Source organism: Simochromis diagramma, unplaced genomic scaffold, assembly GCF_900408965.1.
Source record: "Simochromis diagramma unplaced genomic scaffold, fSimDia1.1 OVJJ01000523.1, whole genome shotgun sequence".
Taxonomy (NCBI): domain Eukaryota; kingdom Metazoa; phylum Chordata; class Actinopteri; order Cichliformes; family Cichlidae; genus Simochromis; species Simochromis diagramma.
In genome coordinates, this window is record NW_024387242.1 from 130,457 (window position 1) to 146,763 (window position 16,307).

Consider the following 16,307-nt stretch of genomic DNA (forward strand, 5'->3'; position numbering starts at 1 on the left):
GTGGCCAGGAAGTGTGGTAGTAATGGCTTGTTTGTAAAAGCCAAAAATCAAACACATGATTTTAGCTCTGTACGTTCCACTTTTTGGGTCTCAGATGATAAAGAAGCAGATTTATTTACATCTATAACTGCTTATTCAGCTCCTGGTGGTGGGAGGTGGATTCAGGCCGACGTTCATCAAACCTAAATGAATTATTTGTCCTAACAGTAAGAGGCCAAATGTATTAATGAGTGCTGGAAACCTCCATGTGTGTCTGCACAGGTGGAGATCACTGCAGAAGCTGAAAGCTTTGGTGCTTTTCTACTAGTTGGGACGACTCTGTGAAAATCTGCTGACAGTCTGAGGAAGTTTTTGGACTCTTGCTCACAAAGTAAAAGACATTTTACAAAGTGAACAGAAAAGAAACTTGTTCTGAGTGTGAGTGTTGTTGTGGATGCTGATGGATTGTTTCATGTTCTTCTGTTTCAAGTTGAATGAACAGCTCGTCTCCATGTTTATAAGCTCACATGATGCCTGTGCTCTCCACAGTTTGATCGTACGGATCAAAGTATCAGTGTGATTATCACTGTGTTCATTTCATAGGTAACATGTAAAGACAGCTGAACAGTGAAACGTCCATCATGCAGAAAATGACTGAAGCAGAACTTACTCAGTAATGACTTCGGCTGCTACGATACTGAAAATGATTCACAGACAATTTGCATCTTTCCTATAAAATACCTGAAGTTCAACCAGATTAAGACTCCATGATACGGCCCACAGCACAGGAAGTACAGGGTACTTGTTTCATTGTTTCCTGCAGAAACCTGACTCGTTGCTGCAAATTACACGTAAGTACAGGAAACTTGTTTGCAAATAAATGAACTGATGAGAAGAAATATGTGGCGCTCGACTCTAAACACTCTCAGCTTTGAGCCGATTAAACGCTCGTTCTGATAACATCTTCCCCTCAATGTCCAAAGTCATGAACTCTCCTCAAAGCAACAATCACAACATCTCCATATTTATTTACACTTTCAGGTTTTAAATGTTGTACAGTTTGCAGTAAAGTGTGTGTCACAGACCTGAGGAACTCATTTTAATACTTTACTCCAAACTTTGTGCTCTGAAAGTGAAACTCCTACAAACACATATGAAATAATCCAGCCACAGAAACTGTCCACAGCTTTCAGTCTGTTGGCTGCTATAGATATAATCCAGCTGATGTGGAGAACTACATGTGACACTGTGATGCAGCCATGAATCTGACTGATTTCTTTCCATTTTCAAAGGTTGATGCATCAGTTAAAGTCCTTAAAAAGCTCAGAAATAAAGAGAAAGGTTGGTTACAGCAAAGAGAGGCACTGGCAGCATTTAAGACACTAAACAAGAGAAACAGATCAGAGAACATCAGACTGAATAAGTGGAATTTTGTAAGTTTTTGTTACTCTGATTACTACTGAGCTGCTATTATTACATTTGGTGTGCATGTAGTAAATTATTATCATCATTTTCATTCTGTGCTCAGGATAAAAACATATCTTCATAAGTTAACGTTTCTGCTCAAGGATTTCTTCTCTTCTCATGAACTGGATTTTATGTTCCTGACTGAGACCTGGCTATATGCTGGTGAGACTGTGGCTTTCTCTGAGCTTCTTCCTCCAGGCTGTTGTTTTTTCAACTCTCCCAGGTCTTCTGGTAAAGGTGGAGGCCTTGCCTGTGTTTTTAAATCAGTTTATGACTGTCATCAGATTTCATCTTTCTCCTTTTCCAGCTTTGAACTGCCACTTTTTAAACTGAACTCATCTACTCCATTACTGTGTGCAGTAGTGTACCGTCCTCCCAAATTCAACAAGGATTTTATCAGTGAGTTTGGGGAATTCTTATCAGGACTTTCAGTAGATTTTGATCATTTTCTTATTGTTGGCGATCTGAATATCCATGTGTGTTGTCCATCTAAACCTCTGGTTAGAGATTTTGTATCACTGCTGGACTCTTTTAACCTGACTCAGTGTGTGTCTGGCTCCACACATGAGAAAGGTCACACACTGGACCTCGTCATGTCTCACGGCCTGAGTATCCACGTCTCTGAAATCTGTGAGAGTGCGTGTATCTCTGATCACCTTCCTGTTCTGTTTTCTGCCACTGCACAATGTTCTGTTGCTGCAGTTAAAGCTCCTTCACGCCGCCACCGGATCATCAATACCCATGTACCATCCCAGTTCTCTGCTGCTTTCAACAACTCTGAGCTGTCCACGGTGGACTGGATTGACTCCCTGTGTGCAGAAGATTTAACTGCTCTTTTTAACTCAACATGCACTTCTATTCTGGACTCCATCGCTCCCCTAAAATCACTCCGTCCCAAAGCTCACGCTGAACCCTGGATTACAGACTCTGTTCGTGCTCTCAGGAGCTCCTGCAGGTGTGCTGAGAGAAAGTGGAAAAAGGACAAGCTGCAAATCTCCTTCAATATCCTGAGAGACTCTCTTTTAACTTATCAGAAAGCTGCTAAAGAGGCTAAGTCCTCCTACATATCTAACCTGGTCAGCAGTAATGTCCATAAACCTCAGACTCTGTTTCGTGTTTTAAACTCCATTGTTGATCCTCATACGTCCACCTGCCTCACACCTTCTGCCACCCTCTGCAATGACTTTTATATTTCTTTGTTAATAAGATTTCCTCCCTGCAGTCTGTCATTCCACCTCCACCTTTCAATCCCTGTGTTTCTCCCTCGTGCCAATCTGCCTTTAACCAGTTTGAGCTAATCTCTCTTTCTCAGCTGCATGAAACCATCTGCAAGGTCAAGTCTACCAACTGTTCCACTGACGCTATCCCCTCTCGTCTTCTGAAGCAGGTCCTGGACTCAGTTGGACCTGTCCTTCTGGTCCTGATCAATGCCTGTCTCAGCTCTGGTTGTTTCCCAACACTTTTTAAGCATGCAGTTGTTCAACCTCTTCTCAAAAAGCCTAATCTGGATCCATCTATACTCTCTAATTATAGGCCCATCTCCAATCTGCCCTTTCTGTCCAAAGTACTGGAACGAGTTGTCCTCAGGCAGCTCCAGTCATTTTTAGACAACAACAATCTCTATGAGAAGTTTCAGTCTGGTTTTGGAGCTCATCACAGCACTGAAACCGCCTTACTGAGAGTTTTTAATGATTTGCTTTTAACTGTAGACTCTGGTTGTGCTGCTGTCCTAGTAACCTTAGACCTGACTGCAGCCTTCGACATTGTTGATCACAAATTACTGTTATCCCGCCTAGAACACTGTGTCGGTTTGAAAGGTACTGTCTTAAAGTTTTTCCAGTCCTACCTGGATAACAGGAGTTTTTCTGTTCACCTCGGTGAACTGTCATCTCCCAGAGCTCCTTTAACTTGTGGTGTACCTCAGGGGTCCATTCTAGGCCCCCTGCTGTTTATTCTGTATTTGCTCCCTCTGGGCGATGTGTTGCGCAAACATAATGTGTCCTTCCACACCTTTGCTGATGACATTCAGATCTACCTCCCTCTGAGGTTAGACTGTAAGGACTCTCTGCAGCCGTTATTCTCCTGTCTGTCTGACATTAAGACTTGGATGGCTCTTAACTTCCTACATCTAAATGAAAGTAAAACTGAAGTCATTGTGTTTGGGCTTCCTAAAGACCCCGACCTTTCCTTTGATTTTATGGGACCCCTAACTTTCAAATGTACTTCCTCCATTAAGAGCCTCGGTGTTACTTTTGACAGTGCTTTTAAATTGGATAAACAAATCAGCTCCGTAGTCAAGGGATCTTTTTATCATCTACGGATTTTAGCTAAAGTCAAGTCCTACCTGTGCAGGAACGATCTAGAAAGGGTGGTCCATGCTTTTATTACTTCACGGCTGGACTACTGCAACTCCCTTTATGCTGGTTTAGATCGTTCCTGTCTGCATCGCCTCCAACTGGTGCAGAACGCTGCTACTCGCATGCTGACCGGTTCCAAAAAGAGAGACCACATCACTCCGGTCCTCTGCTCTCTCCACTGGCTCCCAGTTGCTTTTAGGATTGATTTTAAAATTTTACTGCTGGTTTTTAAGGTTCTTAACGGTACTGCACCTCCTTACCTGGCAGAGCTTCTTAGCATTTACCGCCCCAGGAGATCTTTGAGGTCAGCAGACCTGATGCTTTTAGATGTTCCCAGGTACAGATTAAAGACTAGGGGAGAGAGGGCTTTTGCTGTGGCTGCACCCAGACTGTGGAACAGTTTACCTCCTCACATCAGATTCTCCACAAGCCTAGGAACTTTTAAAACTGCTCTTAAAACTCACCTCTTCTCATTGGCTTTTAGCAAGGTTTAACTTATTGTTTTAATTTATTGTTTTATCAGTGAGGTGTTTTATGTACTTGCGTTTTATTGTATTTTATATTTGTATTTTATTGTACAGCACTTTGGTCAGCCTTGGTTGTTTTTAAATGTGCTTTATAAATAAACTTGACTTGACTTGACTTAACCCTCTGGGGTCTGTTTATCTTGCCTTGTTTGGTATCAATATTTTCAGCACAACCTCAAATATCTGAAATTTGAGTTATTTTTTCATTTTGGCATACTATAAGAGCATAGTTGATCTAAATTCAGACAAAAAAATTCAAAATCCGAGTAGAAAAAAGTTATATTTTTTACTGTAAAACCAACAAACTTGTTTAATGAATTATTTTCATAACTTGAAATACAAATAGAAATTGTATATTTCTAAAAATTATGCACAAGTTTTGCAAACACCAAAGTTGTTTGGTACTATTGACCTACAAATGCAGCCAAGGCCTCAGTTTTTTATATAACCATTTAAATCTATTTCCAGAACAATCAGCTGGGCTGCATCAAATAAGAAGGCACACAAATTATTTGTGCCAGTCCAAAAAACTAGTTTGTGTTCAGTATAAGATAGAGGAGAACAGCACAGGCCTAAACCCTGCAGGTCTGACAGCAGGAGGAGCATCAGTCCAGTTTTCCAAGTGGGATCAGAGTTTACACTGGAATCTGCCTTTGACGGCTTTTTTAGAGCAACTGTGACATTCAGCAGTCTAACTGACACACAACACACAACTATAACTACACAACACACTAACTACAGCCTCCAAACACGCTAAACGTCACTAATGTCTCACATGTGAAAACTCGCTCTCTCTCTCTGTCTTTCGCTCGCCCGCTTTCCGTCGCCGGTGTCACTCCTAAAAACTTCCCCTTCTCCCTAAACAACCAAGTGCCACATGTTGCCATATCATTTTTTGATTGGCTGACATGGTACACTTTAACACCAATCCGATTGTTCAGTCTGACGTCACTGGCCGTTTCTGGGCCTAAACTCCGCTGCAGGTCCATATATCAAACGATCACTATGGCATTACTGAGAGTTGAAAAACTGTCTTAAGTCTTTCATCTTTAATAAAATGATCAGCGTTCTGCTCTACCAGGTGTAACAACTGAGTTTAACATCCAGGCATCCATGAAAACGGAATTTATGACATTTAACGGGGTTAGAAGTTAGCAGGGAGTTAGCTCGCTAGCTTCTATCTAAATACAATATAGCATGTCCTGACTGCGGGGATTTGGAAACAAATTAAAACGTACAGCTCTGCTATCACTTCCAGCATAAATGAAGACAGAAAACTAAAAAGCAGTGACGTTTGTAGGGTTACTGAAGTTTGGCTAGCTGGTATATAATGATGTGCTACGTGACCGCTAGCGACACAGCTATGTTAGCATAATATAAACAAGCTAACTTTTTTTTCCACTCGATAAAAGTTACCGTGAGTGTTCTCGGTGGTCAGGAACAAATGTAATCGCATGGCAGGATGCTGTAAAAGGACCAAACTTCAGCCAGGAGAACAACTGAGATAATCCATCCACAATACGAGGTTAGTCATTCATATACTGCTGCATGGGCTGGGCTGTAGTTACATCCTAAGGTTTTAAAAACTGACCTTAAATAAATGATTAGCAGTAATAAAAGCCGAGGGAGGTCAACAGTGATCACTGACTGTTTTAGGAGCTTTTTGAGATCAAATAGAAGAAAATACATAACATTAAACATGTTAACAACACAAAAGCCATATTAAACGCAGACTACTCTAGACCCGGAAGTAGGATTCATTGTGTCATCACTGAACAACCGGATAGGGAAGGGGTGTTTTTTCTTTTTCTTTTTTCACTCACAAGCGGAGAGTGTTTGCTAGCGCTGTCTGTAGAAAACGCCGTTTTTACCATTCTTCCCGATGTAAACACCACTGTTTTGTTCAGAAAAAAACATCGCGTGTATTTTTTATCATAACTCTGGTTTTACGTGGCCCATTGACACAATTCAAAAACTGGTATATAGTTTGAAGTCCGCACTTTCGACCCAAGCTGTGAAATGGAGACTGAGTCGCTGTGTTGTCTTAAACTGATCATGTGATGTTGACATGCCGGCGCGTCCCTCGACCCCAGAGGGTTACTGAAAAGTTTTAGTTTTACACACAAGAAGACTGAAGATGAAGTAAAAACCTTGAACTTTACTTCTGTGTCTGATGTTTATTGAAGCTGTCAGCTGTCTGTCAAAGTGGACAAATGGACGCACAGTATTGGCGAAACAGTAAAGCCCCTTCATGATGAGCAGAGACATTCAAGGAGAGAAATGCTGCTGATGCTGCTGCTGACGCCTGGCTCACTCAGCACCTCACCCACCACACAGCATACAGGAACAGTCTTCCAGTCATGACACTAGATGGCTGTTGGCACGAGGGGATCTCAAAGAAGTGTCTCACAAAGTTTGACTGAGCACAGAGATCCTCGTTCAGAAAGAATCAGTGAAGGGAAACTCCGTCCTAATACCCTCGTACACACAATAATAACATGGACTGAACCACCACTCACAACCACCAGCACTTTATACAGCCTCTGTAGGAATTATCCACATATCTCACTGATCTTAACTGCACTACTGTATAGTTCTGTGTAAATAATCATTCTGTACATACGATAATCTTTAATCCTACAACTGTTTATAACCCGCATAGTTCACATTTCTGTATAACTGTATATCTCAGATTCTGTATAGTTTTTCATATTTATATCCTGTTCATAGCCTGTACTCACTACAGCCTGTACATACTTATAGTTATAGCATATTCATAACATACTTCATACCGTGTACATTATAACATACCATAATATGTTATGATTGATTCCAAGATGGAATCAATCTTATGATTGATTCCAAGATGGCGCCGCATATGGATGCCCTGGTGCTTCAATAGACCCATTTCTGTAATGTACTCACATATCTATATTATTGCTAATATATATTGTAATATATCTATATCATGGCTAAAGCAATTCTGGATGGATGCAAACTGCATTTCGTTGCCTTGTACCTGTGCATGTGCAGTGACAATAAAGTTGAATTCTATTCTATTCTATTCTATTCTATTCTATTCTATTCTATTCTAAGTGTCACGGTCCCTTTGTCTGCCCGGCCCTCCCAGCAAGGCTTCCTGCATTTTTGTTTTGATTTCTGCTCTCCTGTCTTTCCTCTGCCTGGGCGGAGGTCTTGGCGGGCTCCCGCCTTCGGCTCACGCACCTCTGAGTAATCGCGGACATGTGGCTCATTATCCAGCCTTCCTCAGCTACTACTTAAGACGCTGGTTCAAAGCTTCTCGTCGCTGGATGTTGTTAGACACACATCAATGACACCCTGGCTCTTGTTATGTCTCGTGTTTATTCCTAGCGTTTCCTGGTTCTGATTCATCTCTCGTTTACCTGTACATAGCTTCCTGGACCCGTCCTGTAATATGACCTCCTCTCCTCTCCCCTTCCTGTGCTCCTCATTTCTCCTTTACATTTCTAGACCATCATCCTCTTTTCCTCCACTCACTGCTTTCCCACCTGTCTGAACACCTGTGCTGTAAACTGACCAAAGATGAACCCGAGTCTGATCACATGACTCATCGTAGTGTTCTCATGTCTCCAGCCATCTCTCCTGTGTACACTGATACCATCATTGATCCTTTTCCTACTTTAACAATGAATGCTGTGTTTTGATTGGCTGTGTTCTTTGATGCATCTGTACAGATCTGAACATAACTGTGTGATCAGTGTTTGTTCTGTGTGTGAGTTTAAAGTCAAAGCTCTCAAACCTGCAGCATCAGGAGGATCCACGGCTGTACTGTTGGTACCAACACTGTCTGACTGACAGGTTTTAACTTCAGCTGTTTTCTCTTTCTTCTGACATCCTTTCAAAGCACACACTCACAAACTGCAGTTGTTCTGTCCTCCCAACTGTTGTTCATGAGATCTGAGTTTGATTTCATCTTTTTATTGTTTCATGTTTTAAACATGAAGCTGGATCCATCGTACTTCTCCGTCTCCTAAACCCACTCCGATATCTTTTATTTTCATTATAGTTTGTTAATCTGTTGTTTATCATCGTCTCCATTATGTTGCAGATGTTGGATGTTGAAACCATCCGTCTGCCATTTCCTGGTTTCATGTTGGTACGATCTCTGCTTCCTTCCAGCTCTGTGGAAGTTTCCCATCCTCCCAAACTCTGTGATATTCTAGTAAAATATCTTTAGATGATTTGACCTGATATAACAACAGAATAAATGCCCCAAAATGTATTTTGTAACGTATTCCGTTACGTTACTCAATGACAGTAACTTATTCTGAATACTTTGGATTACTTAATATATTATCATGCTTTTTACAACAACGTGAATGTACTATTGCTGTGTGATTTATTACTATTACTGAAGGTTACTTGCCATATAAATACCAACTAGATATTTAAACCTTAATATAAATGAGTAACAGTAGGTGGACATTAGGTAAGGCTGCACTTTTTGCAGTGATCTCGTGTAGAAAACTGTTTCACGCGTATATAAAACAGGTCTGAGGCTTGAACCGTAGTAAAGGGACCTCTGGCTAATACGTCGGGCTCGTAGCTGAAAACTAGCTTTACTTTGTTGTCTGGGTCAACTTTGTTAGCCAGAGACAGAGAGAGGCGTTGAAAGGCTGCTCTAACAGAACTTACTGTTTCGGAGGAAAACACGAACACGGCGTACAGTCGAGTCTTAATAGCTTACTTACAACTGGGCTCCTCAGGCACTGTTTTTGGCTGCAGTGGTTATTATTATATTTACATGCTTCCAGCTCCTGTTTCTGCTCGGTGGCAACTCGTACTTTTCCTTTTTCTCCCTCCTCTTGCTCACAGACACATAACGTGTATGACAGTTCTCCCTGCAGCACGGACTACACTGCCCATGAGGCTACATTCTTTAGGGCTATGCCTGTAAGACTCTGCCTGTTGCTTTCATATTAAATGATTTTTTGAATAATAAAAAAAATATTTAAAAAAATATTTCTTCACGTCATTATGCAGCTGCAAGCAGAGGTGACATGGGCCTTGAGATTGAGACACAGACATTAGAGCCTCTTAATCATGTTTTGTTTGGGTTTCCACCAACGTGGAATTACCAAAACTAGAGAGAGCATAGCCTAACATATGAGACTGGAAAAGACCACGTGTAATCCATTATTTCAAGTAACTGTATTCTCATTACCACCTATTTAAACGGTGACTGTAACAGAATACAGTTACTCATATTTTGTATTTTAAATATGTAACGCTGGTACATGTATTCAGTTACTCCCCAACACTGCTGTAATAACTCCTGATATTCTATAACTGTTTTCTTCACTAATATTATCTGAACTATATTGATCTTTCACTGCTGTGACTTCACCAGCCTCCACTGTCACTGCTCCACCCTCCCCCACAGCTGAGCTACAGACCTCCACAGATCTTTAATCACACTTTGTTTGTGACCTTCCCTCCTTTCTTCCTCATCGCCTGCTTTGCTGCTTCTAAAACAGCGTTACAAACACAACTTACATCATCAACACTCACATCACTTTGTACAGTTTACTAACAAATCTGAAGGTCCTCCAGTCAGCAGCACTGAAACACCACTTCATCACCCCCTGTATCGCTCCTCTACACCCAGCTCTGTATCATCATTACAGGAGTGAGGTCACTTCCTGTCTGTGACTTCCTGCCATCAACAAACACCTGACAGCCAATCTGAGACCATCCTGAAATCAGCTGCTGACTCTGTCCCTGCTCTAATATCTACTCTTGTACAGCTTCTTTAACTTCACTCATTCTTCACTGACTGCTCTGCTCACTGTGACCATTAAAATCCCCACACCACATTATTTTCACTGCACTGGTTTCATCCACTGGTTCTGATGACAGTCTGCTACATGGGCTGTAAAAGCTGAGCTTAAACTGTCCCGGTGTACAACAATCAGCCTGTCCTCTCTGCTGGTCCTCCCCGAGTCTCTTATTAACATGAGCCGTCTCTGAGAGCAAACACGTCTCTGCTGCCTTCAAAGTTACTTTCATATGTTTCCATTTGTCTGTACACTTTATTACATATGCAGTGAATCATCTTCTCTAAGCGCTGTATGAGGTTCCTGTATTTTTCTGACATCTGATGCTGACACTGAACAAATGTTTCTCATCCTCTCCCTTCTTTCCTTTGACAGTTACTCTGTAACTTCATGTTATCGACTGCTCTGACTTCTTCTACTTCCAGCAGTTTGTAGCACAGCAGTGATGCTTCTATCAGAAACATGCTGCTTCTCCTTCATCCTCCTCTCATTGATCTGAATCAGCTGTTTTCACAGAGAAACGCTGCACAAATCCTTCACTCCACTATTTCTGTCAGCAGAGGACTCGCTCTATCATGGCTGCTGCTCCTTTTTCACTCATTTGTGCTTTGAATCCAATCTGTTTCTCATCATCACCATGAACAGGCTGCTCATCAATCAGCACATTAGCTGTAGATCAGCTGCACACTGATGAAGATGCTCAGACAGACGGGCTGGGCACACAGAGGACTTTATGATCTGTTCTTCAATTCAGTCCAACATGGATCATTTCTGCTCACAGTCCAATCATCTCTGGAAACTTGTGCTTCCATGGCACAGCTGGGCTACTTCAACAAATAGCACTACACCTCTGGTTGTCAGCTTCACCATCGCTCTCCCCGTGGCTACAGTACAAGTGAGCTGACACATCCATCAGTGGAGACTGTGGGCCAGTAAGGAGCAGCAGCTGCCTGCAACATGGGCTTTACATTGAAAACAGCCACAAGTCTGGGCCTAACCACGCCTTTGGACTTCTTCTTCATTCCAATGAGATTTACATTTCAGGGAGTTCCCCTGGAAAAAGAGCCATTTTGAAAGCTGTTTGCTGACTTCATCAATAATCTGCTTCAATCATCCAGATGAGAATCCTGAGAATGGAGCAGCCCTGATAGCAGCTCATAGGATCACAGTGTTTTTCATTCAGCTGGTTGATTTCACAGGTTAGGAGGTGAACAATCTAACTGTGCTCCTCCTTCCACCTTTGGACCACTCATTTAGTGACAGCCAGGATGTGACAATCAGCTGTGACACAGGAAAACATGAGGTGGGAAACTCTGGAGAAGATCTGCTTTTCTCTACAGGGAGGCTCGCACATCTAATCTGCTCACCATCACTCAACTCACTTCAACAACATGCTGACTCAGTCATTTCTGCACGTTTCCTCATGTTACAGCCCTGACTTCAGTTCAGCTGAGGAGGAGATGAGGGAGGAGAGAGCAGTGGTGGAGGAGGCAGATAAGGAAGAAGAGGAGGAGAAGATCCAAAGAGGAGGCAGGGGGAGAGGCTCAGGAACAGTTAGATCAGAGACTTTGAGCCATCATGGACTCCCACTCCTTCCATCCAGCCCTGTGTGGATCAGCAGCTCCAAAATGTCTGCTCACTCATGTTCTTCCTGTCTGTGCTCTTCTTTCATTTCACTCATTATATATGAGCTGCTCCTAAATCACACTGGATATGGATTTTCTGTCCATCCACACTAATTCTCTTCATCCTCACCTGATTGTTTGGATGCTCTTTGACAGCACATTGAAAATCCTCACAGTGACTTCTATTGCCACACTGACTGGACACATACAAAGTTGAAGGCTTCATGTGTTTGGCACAAATAATACTTTGGTAGGTCTGAGTTGTGTTTTGAACCATCTCTCAGGACCAAAGTCTTTTTGCTTCCTTCAAAAAGAGCTGAAGGCTTTTTACCTCACAGTTTGTCCTTTGATATTATTGGATGATGGACTGTGGGAAACACAAATGTGCACTTCTTAATGGCTCATATGTGCTGTGAAAGAGCTCTTTGTGATCTTGAAGCTTTTCAATAGTTTTTCTTTGGCTGTTTGTAAAGTTTTCTGTGTGAACTCTCAGGAATCTGGAGCAGTCTAATAGAAGTCTACTGGGGTATAGAGGGAGGAGCTTCTGTCAGACTCTTTCTGATGAGGAACTGAAGCCGCTCTCATGGTCTCATCAAATCATCAGACTCTGCTGAGAACAACAGTCATGTGACCTCTCAGAACAAACAGCCTGTTAGTTTCCTGCTGCCTCCATCACTCACTTTCATTCACTCTCAATCACACCAACATGTTAAAGCAGCGCTATAGCTCACCTGGCTGAGCAGGTGGGCTGAAGGCGGGGCTTACTACAGGTGCCTGTGTGTCCCTCACTCTCTCCCCACTTTCCTGTCTACTCTCTGCACCTATATAATAAAGGCAAACATGCCTCCAATAGAAACCTTTGCAAACACAAAGTCCCACAGCAGCCCCGTGTTCTCCGGCTAAAATGAGAGTTTTTGTCAGTGGAGTCTGGTGGCTTTAACCACACAAACATTACAGCTGCGCTCAAATATCACAAAGAGCTGTGACAGCAGAGAAACACATGAGCATCCTCCAAATATCATCTAGAAATAGAAATCTGTCCACTGTGGGACGTGTGAGGCTGACATTAATATGTCTTAAAGTGGGAGATGAAGAAATGACTCCAGGGCCCAAATCATGGAGACAAACATCAATCCACACTTCACTTTGTTTCCTGTCTCTAAAGTGGGAATATTTCAGTGTGATGAACAAACGGCCTCCAACAAATGAAGCTGATTTCCTTTTCCTGTCTTTTCTCCAGCGGCCTCAGCTTCTTCCTCTTTCCCCTGTCTTCTTCTGCAGACGCTCCTCTGTAGCTTCAAGCTGTTTCTCTTTACAAGGAGAGCTACAAACCTTTGCATCCAGCCACAAACACCCCATGGGCTCCTCTGGATCATCACACTCAGCATTTTCACAATAAAAGCCTCGTATTTATGGCTGCTCCACCCTGACATGTGACAACATCCAAATGACTGGATCAAAGTGTTTGAATGATCTCAGCAGCTTTAAAACTATTGATATTTATACATTTACATTGATTTGGACTAAACGAACAAAACTATTGATTTGATCCAAACTCACATCATGCCAGAGGCTTTTATTTTGAAGGTAGGATCATTTTAATGGTCTTCTTAGTTCATTTAAACACACAGTTGCTCCGCCTGACATTTTTGGCTTTTAGATCAAAACATCAAAGAATTTATTTTATTTGAATGAACTGAAAATAGATTCAAACTAAAAGCTTTTAGAGAATAAACTCCTACATGACCTCTGACCTTTGACCTGTATCTACAGCACTGACCTCTGACTTTCAGCTGCACTTTTCTCTTCAGCAGGATGTTTCCCTCCCTGCTGTAGACGGTGCAGGTGTAGGTCCAGTTGTCTCCATCTGTGGGGTGTTTCAGGGTCAGACTGAGGTCTCCAGTTTTCAGCAGGTCTTCATTCATCTTCGTTCGGTCTCTGTAAACCTGGTGCTGTTCTTCAGGCTGGTCAGAGCCGTTCTCATACACGTGGACCTTCCTGTAGTCCATCCACTCCACTTTAGCGTCTTCAGGCAGGTGAAGTGTGGTGTTGAAGGGCAGCTGGACAGACTCCACCCCTGAATCCACCTCCACCTGGGGGACTGAGAGGACAACAAAGCACAACATGAGCTTGGATGGAGACATTTGTGTTGACTCTAACAGGCTGAATGCTGCTGCTTCACTGGGAGCTCACTGTTAGATAGAAAGTGGTCAGTGTGAAGAGGAGACGCAGCAGAAAGATGAAGACTGACAGGAAGAAAGCAGTGAACAGACTGTTGGAGCTGCTGTTAGTGGGACAGGACTTTATTCAGTCTCTGAGGACCAGATTTGACTTGATGAAGCAGAGAAACACAGTCTGAGTGTTTCTGTCACACTCACTTCATCACACAGCTCAGTTTGACAACATGTGGAAGAATTTGATAGAAGCCTTCCTTTAGTAAAAGCACCAAGAAAACACCATGAAAACACCTCACTACACACTAAACTGCAGTACTGGCAAATTGTACATAAAGTATGAAAAGTCAAAGTACTTATTGTGCAGAAAAATGTTCCCATCAGTGTCTGTGGATCAATATTACTGCTGCACATGTTTAAGGCTGAGCTCATTTCAAATCCTTTCTATTGTGTTGAATCTGCAGTAATGCATCATATTCTATAAAATCATATGTTTGTAGTGGCTGTCCTGTGAGGACCACGTCTCTCTAAACAAACAGCTGTTAATGAGCTCACAAACACAGGCCTACAGCTGGATTTGAAAAAGTCCATTCAATAGAAACTCAATCTGTCTTCCTGTCTCTGTAATAATGTGAATTATTGTTTGCAAGATGGTTTGTTCCACAATGGATTGTGTTGCTGCACGGACTTTTTAGAGTGACACACGAGTAAGGATTGTTAGGTTGGCTGTGTCCCAATTCAGGGTCTGCACGCTTGAAGTACGCATTTTAAGTGCGATTACGTCACCGCCACGCGACGACGGCTGTCCCAATTCAAAGTGTACTTCAAATGCATACTCCAAATGCGCCGTCGATTTCCCCAAATATCAAGCGTGATCCGGTGCACGCTTCGTGGTCCCATATATCCCACAATTCATAGCGCGGCGGTGGGTGTGGATAATTTTGCCGCAAAATACGGCAGAAGGGAGCGGCCGAAGAGTGAACTGTCAATAGTAAGTACTCAATATGATGTCACTTATTTATGTGCGAATGTTTAATAATGAAAAAAATTAAAACATTGCTGTTGGCCAGAGAGCAGAGAGATAACAGAGCACGAGATAGTCTGAAGCTCTGTGAAGCTCTTGTTTGTTAACGGTATATGATATATACATGAGCTCTGTGTGACATGGTTACCTGTCAGCATCTACAGGGGGATTCAAATATGAAGGAAACATGAAGGTGGTGCATTAGAAAAACTGCTGCTTTCAAGCAGAGCAACAAACTGTTTGAACTGATCCAACTTTATTCACACAGACAAAGATTTGTGCATCAGCTGCTGTTTGCTGCTATAGATATAATCCAGCTGATGTGGAGAACTACATGTGACACTGTGATGCAGCCATGAATCTGACTGATTTCTTTCCATTTTCAAAGGTTGATGCATCAGTTAAAGTCCTTAAAAAGCTCAGAAATAAAGAGAAAGGTTGGTTAAAGCAAAGAGAGGCACTGGCAGCATTGAAGACACTAAACAAGAGAAACAGATCAGAGAACATCAGACTGAATAAGTGGAATAAAGTGAAACAGAACTAACGCTCCCTAAGAATGGAGCTGTCAGAGGAAGAGAGCAGCAAACTGAAAGTCTCTGTTAGCTGCAGAGCTCTGAAACTTCACACAGCTTTGGATGATAACATGGAGAAAGGATGTGGAGATGTTCACACTTCTGCTAGAAATCATCTTCTAGTTATTGTGACTCAGATATGACTGATTATAGATGAACCACACAGGGCTCAGTTTTAGGCCCCTTCTGTCTTTATTTGCTCCCACTTGGTTTCATACTTAGGAAGCAGCATTTCATCTGTTATGTGACAGTCAGATTTATGTCCCTATTAAAAACAATGACACATACTCTGTTAGACTCGAGAGTCTTGATGACAAATGTCTGGACGACTCTCACATAGACAGCAGTGATGGTTTTGGCAGCAGCCTCTGTGGATCTGGGTTTCTTGGTCCAGCATATCAAACCAACTATCACAAACCTCGAGGTTAAAGTGGAGACTGATGTGAAGCTTTGCAGTCAGATCAGGTCCGTCGTTACATCGAGTTTATTCTAATTAAGGCAGCCTGTCAAACTTAAGCGATTCTTTCAGGCAGCACTTTGAGACAGTAATCCACACTGTGGTCACTCTGCTGGACCACTGTGACGCTCTTTATGTGGGGGTTAGTGGTTGCTCCATCACTCGTCTCCAGATGGTGTAAGAGGCTGCTGTGTGTCTTTGTGCTGCTGCAGATGTCAGTAAACGTGGCCCTAAATGCTTCTTCTTTAAAATGTTCATACTTTGTAATGAAAGGAGATTTTTCACCATCTGTTCTCGTTAACATGA